The following is a 16,901-nucleotide window of genomic DNA, read 5'->3' as shown; positions in this document are numbered from 1 at the left end:
CTGAGTCCCTGTTTATGCCCCACAGCACCTTAGAAGGGCAGGGGAAGGTCAGAGGGTAGTGGCTTGTGTTCTGTGGAAGTAAAATATTTAGTTCACATTAAGCACTGATAAAAACCCATTGACTGGGACCACAGATAAGACAGATCTGTTGAAAGAGGTCTCTGGTGAGGGCCAAGATGGGGAGGTCCCAGACATCCTTATCTTGAGGTGCAACAGGTGTAGAAAGTCTGAATGGGGGTATTAAAGTAATGGGAGACAGAACACTCTGAGACCTTAATTTTAATAGGATAGTTTTGAAAAGAGAAATCAAATCAAACACTAGGTGCCAGTTACAACAAATATCATTACTTTATGCTCACCTGGTAGCATAAAAAATTGCCAAAGCATGTCCAGCTAACCAATAGATCTTGCTAGGAGGTGTTAGTGTGCAGGAGAGAGGGCTGAGGGACTCGGTACAGCTGACTATCCAACGACATTCCTATGGAAACAGAAAGGGAAGAGTCCTGGCTTGCTGGCTTATTGTGCACTTGGCAGAGTAGAAGCAAAATCTCAGAAGTGACTCCACATTCTCTGCAAACAGCTTTGACCAAGGGAAAGAGGAGCCAGATTCTCACTCTGAGATGGTGCAGGGGCCAGACTTAACCCATTACACATGCATTAGTCGTGGTCATTCTGCAGTTGATGGGCAACTCATACTAGGCAAGTGAAGGGAGTTAGTTAGGTTTTTCATTTTTAAAAATTTTAATTTACATTTTAACCTCAAATCTATTATCAGTGCCTCAGATACAATTTAATTCTAAGTCTTTAAAGCCCCCTTAAAACAAAAGTAGACTTTTTTTTTTTTTTTAAGTGTCCTCACTTTCTGGTAGTCACTTTCCCCCCAGTCTCCAGTTTTATCCCAACTTAGAGTCCATGAACTTCATCAGACCATCTAGAAAGACTTGGGCCTTTCTAGAGAGAATCCGAGTGCATGACTTCAGATGAGCTGTGCCAGTACACTCAGTGCCCGAGACACTCTGAACCGAACAGTGTAGTAATTCATTTCCATCATGCCATAGTCCTGGAGCAGTACCCCAGGGTGTGTCTACATTGGGCCAAGTATTCTTGGCTTTGCCATTCTCTAAGAGGCTATTGAGCACAATCTTGTGTAGCTGAGCAACCAAGTTAACATGGGGTCAGTATGTGGTGTTTCAGAGCAAACTGTCACTGCAGGTATCTCATGGATCAGTCTTCTTTAATACTGCATGGCCACAGTCTGGAATAACTTCATCTTAGGTTGAGTGTGTTCCAGGTGTAGTCTCATAACTTCTCACATGCCACATCTTTGCCAGTTTCCTTCTGTAGTTGAGTTAGCCAGACAAACAGTTCTTGATTTGCTAGTACATGTAGAGGGCCTGTCAATCCATACATGGCTGTTGCAAAGGACAGATAAGGGCTTGAAGGGGCACTGCCCAACAAGTTGCTGATATGGGCACTTACATCGCTGCCCTCATGGTCACTGTGGATGGTGTGGTACAGGTGCGTGAGCTCAGTGAACTGAGCATCAGTATAGCCTAACATGTTGGTGAAATTGTGGGACCAGTTCAACTTGGAGTCAATGGCCCCAACATTTTTGCCCTCTTAGTAGAGATTTTGGTAGATCTTTGTTGCAACACAGGTAGCTTTGTGATCAGATTCACACAGTCTTCATAAATCAGCTCCCAGAACTTGATATCCTCTGCATATGCTCAGGTAGTATTACTTTCACTGTTGAGGGCTGTATAGGCTGCACTGAGCTGAGACATGGGATGTATATTGGTGGGAAAGTTGTCCAGCATGGTGACCACATGGGAGGGTAGAGCTGCCCTCTTTGACCACTTTTTTGAAAGCCAGGATACCTGTTTCCTCTGTTGGGATATGTTCAGCTACCAGCAGCTGAGATAAGCCCTCTAGCAGAGGTTCTTTCTTACCCTTAGCCTTAGGTGGCAGTTTTTGGCACTCAGGGACACTAAAGCCTCAGAAATGGATGCTTTCATTAGGATCAAGAACTGATGTTTCATATACCAATCCCCTCGTGCCTCTCAGGCCACCACACATCCTGCCCACAGTGGTTTGGCCCACCACCCTCTTGCCACTTTGCTGTCTGAAGATCTTAATTCTGGCCTGCTCCTTGGGTATCAGGTAAGTCAATATGTCTTCCAAATTCCTAGAGGAGGTACTGGCATGCCAGGCAGCAAGAACAAGACAAGATACATCCTTTGTTCCCAAGAACTGGGTGGCAGCAGTGAGTAAAGCCATGGTGGACCAACTCTGGACTCTGATGGCCAGAGAAGGAGGGAGAGAGTTGCGGCAGGAACAGGAGCCTATGTTGCTGCACAAGAGGCCATGCCAACGGGTAGACAAGGTTCCTGTTCTTTAAAATGAGGCTCACCCCAGCACTTTGGGAGTCCAAGACAGGCAGATCATGAGGTCAGGAGATCGAGACTATCCTGGCTAACATGGTGAAACCCCATCTCTACTAAAAAAATACAAAAAAACTAGCTGGGCGAGGTGGCGGGCACCTGTAGTCCCAGCTACTCGGGAGGCTGAGGCAGGAGAGTGGTGTAAACCCGGGAGGCGGAGCTTGCAGTGAGCTGAGATCCAGCCACTGCACTCCAGCCTGGGTGACAGAGCGAGACTCTGTCTCAAAAAAAAAAAAAAAAAAAAAAAAAAAAAAATGAGGCTCACACCTGTAATCCCAGCACTTTGGGAGGCCAAGGGGGGTGGATCACCTGAGGTCAGGAGTTCGAGATCCATCTGGCCAACATGGTGAAACCCTATCTCTACTAAACATACAAAATATTAGACAGGCTTGGTGGCAGGCGCCTGTAATCCCCGCTACTCAGGAGATTGAGGCAGGAGAATCGCTTGAACCCAGGAGGCAGAAGTTGCAGTGAGCCTCTCGTGCCACTGCATTCCAGCCTAGGTGACAGAGTGAGACTCCATCTCAAAAATAAATAAATATGAGTAAAGTTTGAGAAAAGTACAAATACACACAGACACCTTATGATAGAAGTAGATGGAAATTAAGTTTGATGAAAGCAGCAATTGAAGAAAGGCCGTCACAGCTCAGGACTATTAGAAACCCTTGGCTGTAGGTGTGCCTGGAAATTCAAGGTCTGTTTGCCACACGACTGCAAATCATCTGCTATACAATTGGCAACTTATACTGACATTTTCTTCTCTGTTGCCATTGTCTTTATCTATCCCAGGAGGAACCCCCATGTATCGTCCCTCCTAACTCTTTTTTCTCCCCTTGACCCAGCTGTTCATTTCTAATTCTTTTCTGGATTACTCTGGCAGAGAAATTAAGCACATTTACATAATGCATATTTTAAAAAGCACCAAAAGGAAGATCTATTTACTCATACGGTAGACCCAATTCTACCATTTGGTTGTTCAGTCCACAGCGGGGACATTTTCTGGTTAATATTCTGACAGATTAAACAAAGGAAAGGATTGCTGGCTTGTATTTTTACATGTACCTTATGAAATCTATTTGTTTGAAAAAATGAAAAAAAAGGAAATGCAAAAATGATTATGAAAATCAATACACTTCATACCTGTATGCTAGCAAAGTTTCATTTCAGATAAAAAAGCTACATGTTGTTGAATTGATTAAAAATGAATTACTGAGAAAATATACATGTGATGGCTTAATACTCCTTCCTGAGTTTAATTGGGTTTAGGTTATGAACAGATGCTAAAATGAACTGCAAATATTTTAAAGATTATTTGTGTAAAAATACATTTTAGGAGTGTGAACTCAAAAAGATTTCATTTGAAGTTTAGCTGACAGATGTTGCTTTATGTTGCTCCAGTAAGCTAAAGTAAAAAGTGGTTGATATCACAGATGTTTTATAGTTCATTTATCAAAATTTATTCATAAAAAGTTTTACCTTAATCTCATAGAACTGAAATGCTTTAGTTTTTTGTAGGAATATGTAAATTCTTTCAAATTTAATTGTAGCATCAAAATAAAATTAAAGTATGATGAAGATCTGCAGAACTTCAAGACTTCCTTCAAAACAAAAAGCATATTTAAAATTGTTCTGAGTTTTTCAGTTCATTTGGCCTGGGCAGCTTCCTGCATGTCTTGTCATAACTCCCATGTTAAATTTAGTCATATATTCAGAAAATGGAGAAAGGTACTCACCAGTGGCAGGTGAAAACAGGAAATAAAAATATTGACTCGGGATGTTCCCAAGGCCATTAATGAAAGGATTGTAGTTCCTAAGGCCACCATGAATAGGAAAGTGGGCATAATTACCTCATTGGGCACCCACTATATTCCAATTCATGATGCCTATAATTTCTGGTTATGTGAGTAACATGGCAAAATAGCTTGGATTGTAGTGAATTTTTTAAGTGCCTCTTAAAGATCTTCTATTTTTAGGATCACAGCAGAATCTTCACTTTTCCATTTCCTCTCTTTTGGAAACACTTGGGATTTTTTGGAAATGCCTAGTCTTTCATTTTGATGCTTTAGTTCTAAACAAAATGAGCACACACCTAATCACCGATGGTCTGTTTATCTGGACGACCAAGCTGTTTTGGATCTCATATGACCCCGAACTAGAATTGCTATAAAAATGGACATATACAAAAAATATATATACATAACATATATATGTGTGTATATATAATAAATATATGTGTGTGTATATATATATTTTGTTCAGGTTCTGACTAGAACACTAAGATAAATTATTTGGAAAAAATTTCTTCAAGAAAAAAGTATTCATCTAGGAATCATCTATCAGAGAGTTACCATGTATGAAGCACTGTGTGCTAAAAGAGAGAAAAATAGTGTTTACATATTATCTTGGAAAGTTAAATTGATGGAATTTGCTGAGAGGTTATGACTTTTGCTTTTAGAAAAATATAAAGGCAATTAGCCATTTATTAGCAGTTTTCAAGGCTTATGGCAATCTGCATCAGGCACTTACACTGAATGCACTTTGATTATGGTATAAATCATTCAGACTGTGTCCATTTTGTTTGAAAGTATTGTTTATTGAATACATTGCCTACAGATGATATCAGGGAAATAACTTTTGTTATAAACCATAACTGATGGATTAGATGGTAAGGCTTAGTTCCAGAGGAGGGGATTCCAAGGTGGAGTTTCAATTAACGCAAGAGGGTAAGACTTGGAGGTTCTTGTGGGCAAGGCATCTTAGAGGAACAATAAAATCCACCCCTACTCTGGCTCCACTCCTACCAGATAAAGAGATGTTTGGAACATGAGATCCTGGAGGACTTATCTCTTTCTTAGGGCCTGGAAAAATGAGTATGAACACTGCCTGACTACATTGTAAGGCACCACTGTGCCTGAGCACATTGTAAGGCACCAATATATTTGGCTCTCAAAAGGGAGAATAGTTTATTTAGAAGCCAATTGTCCCTGAAGAGTTCTCTCCATTGTGATAAAGGGATTCTAAGAAGTGGGTTGGGCTAGTGGCTGCAGAACTGGTGGACACGGTGTCTGCTTGTGTTACCCCTAGTGGAGGGATGGTCCTGCCTGAGGTCAACCACCAACTTAACACCAGACACCTCCACCCACTTCTCACAACTAGACACCTCAGGGGAGGGAAAAGGTCAGTTCAGAACTGAGTTTATGCTTCACTTGACCAAAAAACTCTGAAGTGGCTGAGGAAAAACAAAAACAAAAATGTGGAATTGACTTAAATTAAGTTTCTGCCATCCAGCAACTAAGCTCAATTATAAAGACAAATATCATTTTACATATCTGATTTTTCTCAGCTAAAAATATTGTGCTGACAAACATTGCTGTAATTTCAGTAAATGTGCTCTATTTCCTATGTGAATGTATAAAATGATTTTGGAACATTTATTTGATACTAGGATCAGCTTCATAGATAGGATTGTAAACTATTTTATAAAGTACCTTTAAAGGATTAATAAGGAGAAATTAATTACCATATGTTGATATGCTCAGAAATGTTTACATAACCTATTAGGTGATTGGAATTTTTTAAATAATGAATGTTTCAAGTGAGAAATCACCAATAGCAGAAGTTCAACAATATCAATTACAAAAACCTTCAGGATTTTGCCTGTCAATTTCTAGAAATGCTCACTTGGCCGGGTGCGGTGGCTCAAGCCTGTAATCCCAGCACTTTGGGAGGCCGGGACGGGCGGATCACGAGGTCAGGAGATCGAGAGACGATCCCGGCTAACACGGTGAAACCCCGTCTCTACTAAAAAATACAAAAAAATAGCCGGGCGAGGTGGCGGGCGCCTGTAGTCCCAGCTACTCGGGAGGCTGAGGCAGGAGAATGGCGTAAACCCGGGAGGCGGAGCTTGCAGTGAGCTGAGATCCGGCCACTGCACTCCAGCCTGGGTGACAGAGCAAGACTCCGTCTCAAAAAAAAAAAAAAAAAAAAAAAAAAAAAAAAAGAAATGCTCACTTAAGGGAGCAGATTCTATTCTGTGAATGCATTTAGAGTGTTTGGAGCTGATTTTATGACATCCTAACTTTTTTCATAATTGTAAGACCATTGAGAGAACTATTGAATTACATTTTTGAATTAAATATATATATATATATGTGTGTGTGTGTGTGTATGTGTGTGTATATATATATATAGCTTTTCTTACTTTTTAAAGCAGTTGAACTTAATCTTTTATTGCTCTAAAAGCATGGCTCAAGTAATTTGTAAGAATTTCCCTTAAGGATGTATTTTTTTACATACCTGGTAATCAACCATTTCTCGAAGGGTTTTGGAGACATCAATGTTCTGAGTATGGCTAAGACTTGGGTGGTTTTACCCAATCACAGAACTCCCTATGTTCACTATAGTGCATATCATAGATCTAGGTGTATATCTAGACAAGTTCCACACTCTGAGACCTCAGTGCTTTAGAAGATTGTTTTGGATTTATGTAGCCTAAAGTAACTAATGATTGTGCTGCATAATTTTTATTAGGAATCTGTTACATGTCCAGTCATTATCTTTCTTACCTTTATCTCTTTTTATGAGTTGATTTTCAGATACATTCTTTTTTGGTAGGTATTATATTATGCTCATTGCTGAAATTCCTAAAGATTATGTCCTATTGCTTTTCAATTATTATTAACAAATTTGCATATAATGTTATAGGAAACCTAGGATGGGTGGTGTTTCTAACAGCCTGTAACCTAAGCCTGAAAAGACTTGTTATGGAAAGTTTTAAGAAAAGCTTATGTATTTTTCACATATAATAAACTGCAAACATTTAAAGTGTACAATTTGATATACTTTGCAATAGATACATACCTGTGAACCCATCACTATAATGAAGATAATGAACATATTCATTATGTCCCAAAGTTTCCTGTGCCATGGTAATACCTCTTTCCTGCCTTTCCCTGTCACTCTTTTCGTCCCCATGCAACCACTGATCTGTTTTCTGTGACTATAGGTTACTTTACATTTTCTAGAGTTTAATATAAATGGGATTGTACTGTATGTACTAAAGTTTTCATATTAATTCTTTCACTGAACATAAATATTTTGAGATTTGTTACATGTATTGATAGTTCGTTTCTTTTAATTGGTTTTCCCCATTGTATGGCTATATGACAATGTGTTTATCCACTCATCTGTTGGTGGTTATTGGAATTATTTCCATTTTATGGCTTTTACTGATAAAGTCATTATATGGATATATGCTTTTATTTTCCTTTGTAAATACCTAAAAGTGGAATGACTGGATCTTACAGTAGGTGTAGGTTACACTTCTTAAGAAATGGCCAAACTGTTTTCTTTTTTTTTTTAAATTAATTAATTAATTAATTATTATTATACTTTAAGTTCTAGGGTACGTGTGCATAACGTGCAGGTTTGTTACATATGCATGAATGGGAGAACATTTTTGCAATCTACTCATCTGACAAAGGGCTAATATCCAGAACCTACAAAGAACTCAAACAAATTTACAAGAAAGAAACAAACAACCCCATCAAAAAGTGGGCAAAGGATATGAACAGACATTTCTCAAAAGAAGACATTCATACAGCCAACGGACACATGAAAAAATGCTCATCATCACTGGCCAAACTGTTTTCTAAAGTGGTTGTGGCATTTTATGTTCTATAAGCAGTGCCTGAGAGTTGTAATTACTCCCTATTATTGACAATCACTTGGTATGGTCAGTCTTTTTAGTTTTAGCTGTGTAGTGGTATCTCATTGCACTTCTGATTTATACTTCCTTAATGTTTAATGACATTGAAATACTTTTCCTGTGCTTCTTTGACATGCAGGTATCTTCTTTTATAAAGTATTTGTTTAACAATTTTTCCTATTTTAAAATTTTTACATATATAACTCCGAGATTCCAAGCCCATTCATACATTTGGTTATTCATTAGAAATACTCACAGGACTCAGAAGCAACAGTATTCCTGACTATATTGTTTTAGTGATCCACAATGGAAAAAGATTCATCAGGTAGTCTGGAGGAATCCCAGCACAGACTTCCAACATTTTCTCTGTCAAGAGGGATCACACAGAAATGCTTCTCCTCCACCAGTGAAATGCAGCAATATATGTGCAGTGTTTTGGCCCAGGAAACCTTGTTTGAGACTCAAGAGTCCAGAGTCTCAGGATGTTCCCAGATATTTGGGGCTAGTTATATAACCACCCTTTGCTGGTGTGGCCAGCCACACGTAGCAAATTTCCAGAAGGGAAGCAAGTATTCACCATCAATCACATTTTCTTGTACAATCAGTGTAGGCAAGCTGGTACAATAACAGTACAGTAACTCATGTAGACAAAACAGCCTTATTAACATAGAGAATATTCTGAAAGCCAAGTCCTCAGATGCCAGCCAAAGACCAATTTTGCAAGCAGACCCATCTAAAGATAGTAACCCCCAAAATGCTATGTTATCTCTCTCTCTCTGTCTACACACGCACACACACACACACACACACACACACACAATTTTATTTTCACCAAAATCTTATTACTGTGGGATATCCAGAAGAAGTGAGAGTATGGTAAACCAGAGAAAGTCACTATGTTGGAAAAAGTAAATAGCATAAGATACAGGGAAGCACAACATCTGGGAATGTGGTATTTGCCTTGTTGCCATAGCTACTGTGATTTGAGTCAATTGTAATTTATAACAATATGGTAAGGAATCCAGTTTTACCCAAAGGTAGAACTTGCTTGATCTGATGGGAAAGTGAGGCTGAGAATAAGATGAGATTTATAAAAACATAAAACTTTCTTCCGGATTGTTCTTCAGCATGACCTGAAGTCCAGGGGACATATTGAAGGCTAGGTAAGGAATGAATTCAATGGAGGGGGGTTACCACTCTGGTAGCACCTCAAGCCCAGAACAGAAATCTTTGGGATGAACATGCCATGATCCCTCTGGGAGGCTAGATGGGTGCCTTTGGGGACATGAATCTTTCTACATCAAGCAGTGTTGCCATCTTGAACTTATTTTGATTAGTGCTTGTTGAACTGCTTGTCTTAAATTCTTGTCCCACCCTCTTTACCCATGAAAGCTTCTTGTCGTATAATAAACAATGACCTCCCCAACATTCTGGTGGTAAAAAGTACTTCCCATGTTGCTGTTTTTTCTTTTTCTTTCTTTCTTTTCTTTTTTTTTTTTTTCAAGAATGTCCCTCAGGGCAAGCCAATGGGGTATGAAGGAGACTGCGGATGTGTGGAAATTAATAATTCAATCCATGTGGGCAATGTTCTATTGATCTTTTTTAATCTGAGGACAGGTTTTAGAGTATATGGTAGAACTGACTACTGGAATCTTTCAGGCAACATTGTATAACTGTTGCTTTTTTTAATTTGTTTTTTGATAGCCATGTAAAGCCTTTCTACTAGGTTCAAGATTAGGCTTCCTGAAAAGAACCTGAAGAATAGGTATCAGACCCATTCTTGTTAATAGGTAAGAGGCACTGGCTTTGAATTTATATTATTATGTGAAAATGAAGGCAGTCAAGAAAGACAGTTTCTAGTCAGGGTCACCCCTCCTTAGTGAGAGGATGTGATGTGAATTTACATTAAAGGTAAAGTTACAGTAAAAGTAGTTAGTTAAGAATGGATAAAGCAACTAATTGAAATTTGTCTTTGATGGAAATAGTAGATGTTTAGTTTATGGGCTGTCACCTGTAGTTTGATTATGCTGGTAAATTTTTTTCGGTCAAGTTATAAAGTGTAAATATTCTAATTTTACCTTCATTAGAGATATGGATTTTGTTACCTGTATCTTTTGGAATTGTGTTAAAAATCAAACAGTTCCCATAAAGCTTTTCACCCCTGATGCAAAACATTGGTTGAGGTAACCTTATTTATTGAATACTAACTTTATTAAATGAATATAATTTCTATCAGTGTCATAATTATTATTGTGCTAATTGTGAATTATTGATATGTTTAGTGCCTAAGGAGCAGAAAGCCATGTAAAGATATTTAAAAGCTTTTAGGTCTTCTATTAATACAACACTTATCATAGCCCTGAAATATTTTGATATTACATTCCAGATATGGAGAGAGTCTCCATACATCTATTCAGAATGTTGCCGTTTCAAATATTACTTTTCCTCTTTTTAATGGAGACGAAGATGACTCATTGAATTCATTTCATTTCATTAAACTACTTTATGCTTCTTGAGATCAGCTGTGGCAAAAGTAGAGGAAAACAAGTTTCGAAGACAAAGAGTTGATGTTAGCAGTGAGCAGAAACATCAAGACAATGTCTATATTGGCACAAAGTGAAGTAAGGATGTGGTAATCAAACGATTAATTTGTTCTGGGTACATAGTCATTTCTGATGATAATGTTGATGATGATGGTAGTGGTGGTGGTTGTGGTGAAGATACTAACCCAAACTACCACTTTTTGAGTACTTATCAGGTGTCAGGCAATGTATTGAGCACTATTCTTGCATTAGTTCATTTAGTTATCAAATAACTCTAAGAAGTAAGTCTTATTTTTACGCTAATTTTTACAGACAGGGAGATTGAAGAACAGATGGGTAAAATAAATTGTTCAAGGTCACACACTAGTAGTGGTAGAGGCAGGATTCATCCTTAGGCAGTTTAGTCCTGATACTGTACTCTAAACCACTATTTTTTTAATATGCAAAAGTGACAATGTTATGTAATCTAATGTTCTAAATGATCATCTAATGTTATAAACTCTCCAACCACCTTACATGATTGTCTTCAGAGACAAAAAGGATTGGTGAATGAGAAGCATTTTTAAAACTCAGAATATAATTAATAACACAAGGATGAATTATTTAACCAAAGCCTTTTATCCAAAAAGTTTAAATTTTTTTTTTATTATTATTATCCTTTAAGTTCTAGGGTACATGTGCACAACGTGCAGGTTTGTTACATATGTATACATGTGCCATGTTGGTGTGCTGCACCCATTAACTTGTCATTTACATTAGGTATATCTCCTGATGCTATCCCTCCCCCTTCCCCCCTTTCCACAATAGGCCCTGGTGTGTGATGTTCCCCTTCCTGTATCCAAGTGATCTCATTGTTCAATTCCCACCTATGAGTGAGAACATGCGGTGTTTGGTTTTCTCTTCTTGCGATAGTTTGCTGAGAATGATGGTTTCCAGCTGCATCCATGTCCCTACAAAGGACACAAACTCATCCTTTTTTTATGGCTGCATAGTATTCCATGGTATATATGTGCCATATTTTCTTAATCCAGTCTGTCACTGATGGACATCTGGGTTGATTCCAAGTCTTTGCTATTGTGAACAGTGCCGCAATAAACATATGTGTGCACGTGTTTTTATAGCAGCATGATTTATAGTCCTTTGGGTATACACCCAGTAATGGGATGGCTGGGTCAAATGGTATTTCTAGTTCTAGATCCTTGAGGAATCGCCACACTGTTTTCCACAATGGTTGAACTAGTTTACAGTCCCACCAACAGTGTAAAAGTATTCCTATTTCTCCACATCCTCTCCAGCACCTGTTGTTTCCTGATTTTTTAATGATAGCCATTCTAACTGGTGTGAGATGGTGTCTCATTGTGGTTTTGATTTGCATTTCTCTGATGGCAAGTGATGATGAGCATTTATTCATGTGTCTGTTGGCTGTATGAATGTCTTCTTTTGAGAAATGTCTGTTCATATCCTTTGCCCACTTTTTGATGGTTTTTTTGTTTTTTTCTGGTAAATTTCTTTGAGCTCTTTGTTGGTTCTGGATATTAGCCCTTTGTCAGATGAGTAGATTGCGAAAATTTTCTCCCAGTCTGTAGGTTGCCTGTTCACTGTGATGGTAGTTTCTTTTGCTGTGCAGAAGCTCTTTAGTTTAATTAGATCCCATTTGTCAATTTTGGCTTTTGTTGCCATTGCCTTTGGTGTTTAAGACATGAAGTCCTTGCCCCTGCCTATGTCCTGAATGGTATTCCCTAGGTTTTCTTCTAGGGTTTTATGGTTTTAGGTCTAACATTTAAGTCTCTAATCCATCTTGAATTAATTTTTGTATAAGGAGTAAGGAAAGGATCCAGTTTCAGCTTTCTACTTATGACTGGCCAATTTTCCCAGCACCATTTATTAAATAGGGAATCCTTTCCCCATTTCTTGTTTTTGTCAGGTTTGTCAAAGATCAGATGGCTATAGATGTGTGGTATTATTTCTGAGGGCTCAGTTATGTTCCATTGGTCTATATCTCTGTTTTGGTACCAGTACTATGCTGTTTTAGTTACCGTAGCCGTGTAGTACAGTTTGAAGTCAGGTAGCATGATGCCTCCAGCTTTGTTCTTTTGACTTAGGATTGTCTTGGCAATGCTGGGTCTTTTTTGATTCCATATGAACTTTAAAGCAGTTTTTTGCAATTTTGTGAAGAAAGTCATTGGTAGCTTAATGGGGATGGCATTGAATCTATAAATTACCTTGGGCAGTATGGCCATTTTCACGATATTGATTCTTTCTATCCATGAGCATGGTATGTTCTTCCATTTGTTTGTGTCTTCTTTTATTTCACTGAGCAGTGGTTTGTAGTTCTCCTTGAAGAGGTCCTTTACATCCCTTGTAAGTTGGATTCCTAGGTATTTTATTCTCTTTGAAGCAATTGTGAATGGGATTTCATTCCTGATTTGGCTCTCTGTTTGTCTGTTACTGGTGTATAGAATGCTTGTGATTTTTGCACATTATTTTGTATCCTGAGACTTTGCTGAAGTTTCTTATCAGCTTAAAGAGATTTTGGGCTGAGACAATGGGGTTTTCTCAATATACAATCATGTCATCTGCAAACAGGGACAATTTGACTTCTTCTTTTCCTAATTGAATACCCTTGATTTCTTTCTCTTGCCTGATTGCCCTAGCCGGAACTTCCAACACTACGTTGAATAGGAGTGGTGAGAGAGGGCATTCTTGTCTTGTGCCAGTTTTCAAAGGGAATGTTTCCAGTTTTTGCCCATTCAGTATGATATTGGTTGTGGGTTTGTCATAAATAGCTCTTATTATTTTGAGATACATTCCATTAATACCAAATTTATTGAAAATTTTTAGCATGCAGGGCTGTTGAATTTTGTCAAAGGCCTTTTCTGCATCTATTGAAATAATTATGTGGTTTTTGTCCTTGGTTTTGTTTATATGCTGGATTACGTTTACTGATTTGTGTATGTTGAACCAGCCTTGCATCCCAGGGATGAAGCTCACTTGATCATGGTGGATAAGCTTTTTGATCTGCTGCTGGATTCGGTTTGCCAGTATTTTATTGAGGATTTTTGCATCGATGTTCATCAGGGATATTGGTCTAAAGTTCTCTTTTTTTGTTGTGTCTCTGCCAGTCTTTGGTATCAGGATGATGTTGGCCTCATAAAATGAGTTAGGGAGGATTCCTTCTTTTTCTGTTGATTGGAATAGTTTTAGAAGGAATGGTACCAGCTCCTCCTTGTACCTCTGGTAGAATTCAGCTGTGAATCTGTCTGGTCCTGGACTTTTTTTGGGTGCTGGCTATTAATTATTGCCCGAATTTCAGAGTCTGCTATTGGTCTATTCAGGGATTCATCTTCTTCCTGGTTTAGTCTTGGGAGAGTGTAAGCGTCCAGGAAATTATCCATTTCTTCTAGGTTTTCTAGTTTATTTGCATAGAGGTGTTTATAGTATTCTCTGATGGTAGTTTGTATTTCTGTGGGGTCGGTGGTGATATCCCCTTTATCATTTTTTATTGCGTCTATTTGATTCTTCTCTCTTTTCTTCTTTATTAGTCTTGCTAGTGGTCTATCAATTTTGTTGATCTTTTCAAAAAACCAGCTCCTGGATTCATTGATTTTTTTGAAGGGTTTTTTGTGTCTCTATCTCCTTCAGTTCTGCTCTGATCTTAGTTATTTCTTGCCTTCTGCTAGCTTTTGAATATTCAGTGTTTGCTCTTGCTTCTCTAGTTCTTTTAATTGCGATGTGAGAGTGTCAATTTTAGATCTTTCCAGCTTTCTCTTGTGGGCATTTAGTGCTATAAATTTCCCTCTACACACTGCTTTAAATGTGTCCCAGAGATTCTGGTATGTTGTATCTTTGTTCTCATTGGTTTCAAAGAACTTCTTTATTTCTGCCTTCATTTCATTATGCACCCAGTAGTCATTCAGTAGCAGGTTGTTCAGTTTCCATGTAATTGAGCAGTTTTGATTGAGTTTCTTAGTCCTGAGTTCTTGTTTGATTGCACTGTGGTCTGAGAGACAGTTTGTTATAATTTCTGTTCTTTTACATTTGCTGAGGAGTGCTTTACTTCCAACTATGTGGTCAATTTTGGAATAAGTGTGACGTGGTGCTGAGAAGAATGTATGTTCTGTTGATTAGGGGTGGAGAGTTCTGTAGATATCTATTAGGTCTGCTTGGTGCAGAGTTGAGTTCAATTCCTGGATATCCTTGTTAACTTTCTGTCTCTTTGATCTGTCTCATGTTGACAGTGGGGTGTTAAAGTCTCCCATTATGATTGTATGGGAGTCTAAGTCTCTTTGTAAGTCTCTAAGGACTTGCTTTACATGAAAGGACTCAGATGGAGGGGGCACCCAAGATGGCAGAATAGGAACAGCTCCAGCCTCCAGCTCCCAGCCTGTGCTTGACACATAAGACCAGTGATTTCTGCATTTTCAACTTAAGTACCGGGTTCATCTCACTGGGGCAGGTTAGAAAGACTCTGCTGGTCAGCGGGTGCATCCAGACCAGCAAGCTGAAGCAGGGGGAGGCATCGCCTCACCTGGGAAGCGCCAGGGGAAGGGAATTCCTTTTCCTAGCCAAGGGAAACTGAGATGCACAACAGCTGGAAAATCGGGTAACTCCCACCCTAATACTGTGCTTTACCAAGGGTCTTAGCAAGCGGCACACCAGGAGATTATATACTCACACGTGGCCTGGAGGGTACCACGCCCAGTGGGCCTCCGTCATTGCTAGCACAGCAGTCTGAGATCTAACTGCAAGGCGGCAGGGTGGCTGCGGGAGAGGCGCCCACAGTTGCTGAGGCTTAAGTAGGTAAACAAAAGCGGGAAAGTTGAACTGGGTGGAGCCCACCACAGCTCAAGGAGGCCTGCCTGCCTCTGTAGACTCCACCTCTGGGGACAAGTTTTTAATATTTTAAAAACCATGGTGAGCTTGCTTGACTTTACACACAGGTGTTTAAATCCAGGGCTAAAGATATTGCTGTCTACTTTCTCTGGGAAGCCTAATGGGTGAGTCAAAAAGAGGAGAGTCTATAGGAAATGTTTAAGGGTGTTGGATAGGCTGTTTTGCTTCAAAAGCCTTCATAACACAAATCTTCTGGTTCTGGGAACTCCTCCATTTGAGGCAGAATGGTACAGAGAAGAACTAATGCACAAAACATCAGGGCTGGTGTGTCTGGTACAGCAGGCCAGTGAGGTGCAGAGGGCAGAGGATGGACCTGCCTTCCGTTTCTGGTACTTTTAAGGCCCTTTTCACCTTTAACAACCCTTTGGGTGATGGTTATGCCTGTTAAAATGCACAGCCTCATAGGATCGGCCTAATCAGTAATACCTAGTGAGAATTAATTAATTAGATTATTCTCAGGTAAACATACTAGGGAAGGGCTTGCACTAGGGTTAATGGTAGTTGGAGGTAGGTAGAGGGAAAAGAGAATGGCCACAGGAGGAAGTCCTGTGGAGCTGGTAGCATCAAGAAGGTGCTCTAGATCCTTGAGAGGGTCCTACAGATTCTCAACAAGTGGCCCATGGTGGAGAATAACGAGAACAGAGTGAGATGAAGAAGGCACAGTAGGAGATTTTCATTTCATGTCATTGCTTGTGTCTGTTTTTATCATAGTTCCACTTTCCCTACTGCCCCTTTGTACCCTGCAGTCTTTCCCTTACCTCAGGAAAGATCTAAGGATTCCTTGACATGACCACTCCCCACTCCTGTTAATTAATTTCCTCATCCTCTGCACATACTAATGTTGAACTCTGTTCCCTATCACCTGTTTTTTGATCCGACTTTCAAAATACACAAGCTATGGGAAGGAACTGAAAGGTAGAAAGAAAAGTATATCTGAGATTACTGATTTTTTTTAACCTAATTGTTTACTTCTTCCTGTAGTGTGAAAGACTGCCATCTATGACTTTCTGCAGATAAAATTCAGGAGTTGAAGCCCCAAGGTTTTGCATAGGAAATCATAGACTCAGTTTTAGAGCTAAGTTTGACTGTAGTTCAGATTTTTTCCTTAAAGGTACAATTTAATGCATCCCCAAATATTTGAGACTTTCACAAGATATGGCAGGTCTTCTGATTCCCAGTACCATGAAATTTCCATTCCACTACATCAAAATACTGAGTGCCCATCTGTGTGTGTACCAATCCCCTGACTATATCCACACACATGCACACTCTTGTTGCTTCTAAGACTAGTTCCTGTTCCTGAGTGGTCAGTGGTGG

The 16,901-nt window shown here is 39.2% G+C and overlaps 1 long non-coding RNA gene and 1 pseudogene across 2 annotated transcripts in view; one reads left to right on the top strand and one right to left on the bottom strand.

The window, feature by feature from the left end:
• Nucleotides 1-893: 893 nt before the first annotated feature.
• On the bottom strand, nt 894-2,277 carry LOC105495659 (citrate synthase, mitochondrial pseudogene; annotated as a pseudogene).
• Nucleotides 2,278-2,707: 430 nt separating this feature from the next.
• LOC105495666 (uncharacterized) overlaps nt 2,708-16,901 on the top strand; it is a 102,905-nt gene continuing 88,711 nt past the window's right edge. For both annotated transcript variants that reach the window (XR_011623594.1, XR_011623593.1), the window contains exons 1-3: nt 2,708-5,618; nt 9,853-9,938; nt 10,535-10,769. This is a non-coding gene — a long non-coding RNA (uncharacterized lncRNA). The remainder of the gene's footprint in view (nt 5,619-9,852; nt 9,939-10,534; nt 10,770-16,901) is intronic.

The sequence above is a fragment of the Macaca nemestrina genome, chromosome 5 (genome assembly GCF_043159975.1).
Source record: "Macaca nemestrina isolate mMacNem1 chromosome 5, mMacNem.hap1, whole genome shotgun sequence".
In the NCBI taxonomy this organism is placed as follows: domain Eukaryota; kingdom Metazoa; phylum Chordata; class Mammalia; order Primates; family Cercopithecidae; genus Macaca; species Macaca nemestrina.
The sequence above is the reverse complement of the archived record's forward strand: the minus strand, read 5'-3'. Positions and strand labels throughout refer to the sequence as shown.